Source organism: Apaloderma vittatum, unplaced genomic scaffold (assembly GCF_000703405.1).
Source record: "Apaloderma vittatum isolate BGI_N311 unplaced genomic scaffold, ASM70340v1 scaffold24447, whole genome shotgun sequence".
Taxonomy (NCBI): domain Eukaryota; kingdom Metazoa; phylum Chordata; class Aves; order Trogoniformes; family Trogonidae; genus Apaloderma; species Apaloderma vittatum.
In genome coordinates this window covers 12,418-12,641 of record NW_009725982.1, presented here as the reverse complement: position 1 = coordinate 12,641, position 224 = coordinate 12,418, and the positions used below count along the sequence as shown (strand labels likewise).

Genomic DNA, 224 nt, shown 5'->3' with positions numbered 1-224 from the left:
GGCAGCCACGGCGAAGCAGGTGAGAAGCGTCCTGCCGTGGGCTCTGCTCCGTGCCGGGAGGACGAGTCCCAGCAGTGAGGGTGGGGAGACATGGAGGAGCCCAGAGCATTTGCAGCAGCAGGGAGAGCCTGACGGACCACCCCTCACATCACGGGCGGTGCGTCGCCGTATGGGCATCACGGCCAGACGGCATGTCACCTCTCGCGCCATCCTGACCCGCTCAC

The 224-nt window shown here is 67.4% G+C and overlaps 1 protein-coding gene across 1 annotated transcript in view; it reads left to right on the top strand.

Annotated features, from left to right (window-relative positions):
• Nucleotides 1-224, top strand: part of LOC104276708 (testis-expressed sequence 2 protein-like) — a gene marked incomplete at its 5' end in the record, with an annotated part of 3,567 nt that overhangs the window by 538 nt on the left and 2,805 nt on the right. The window lies entirely within an intron of this gene.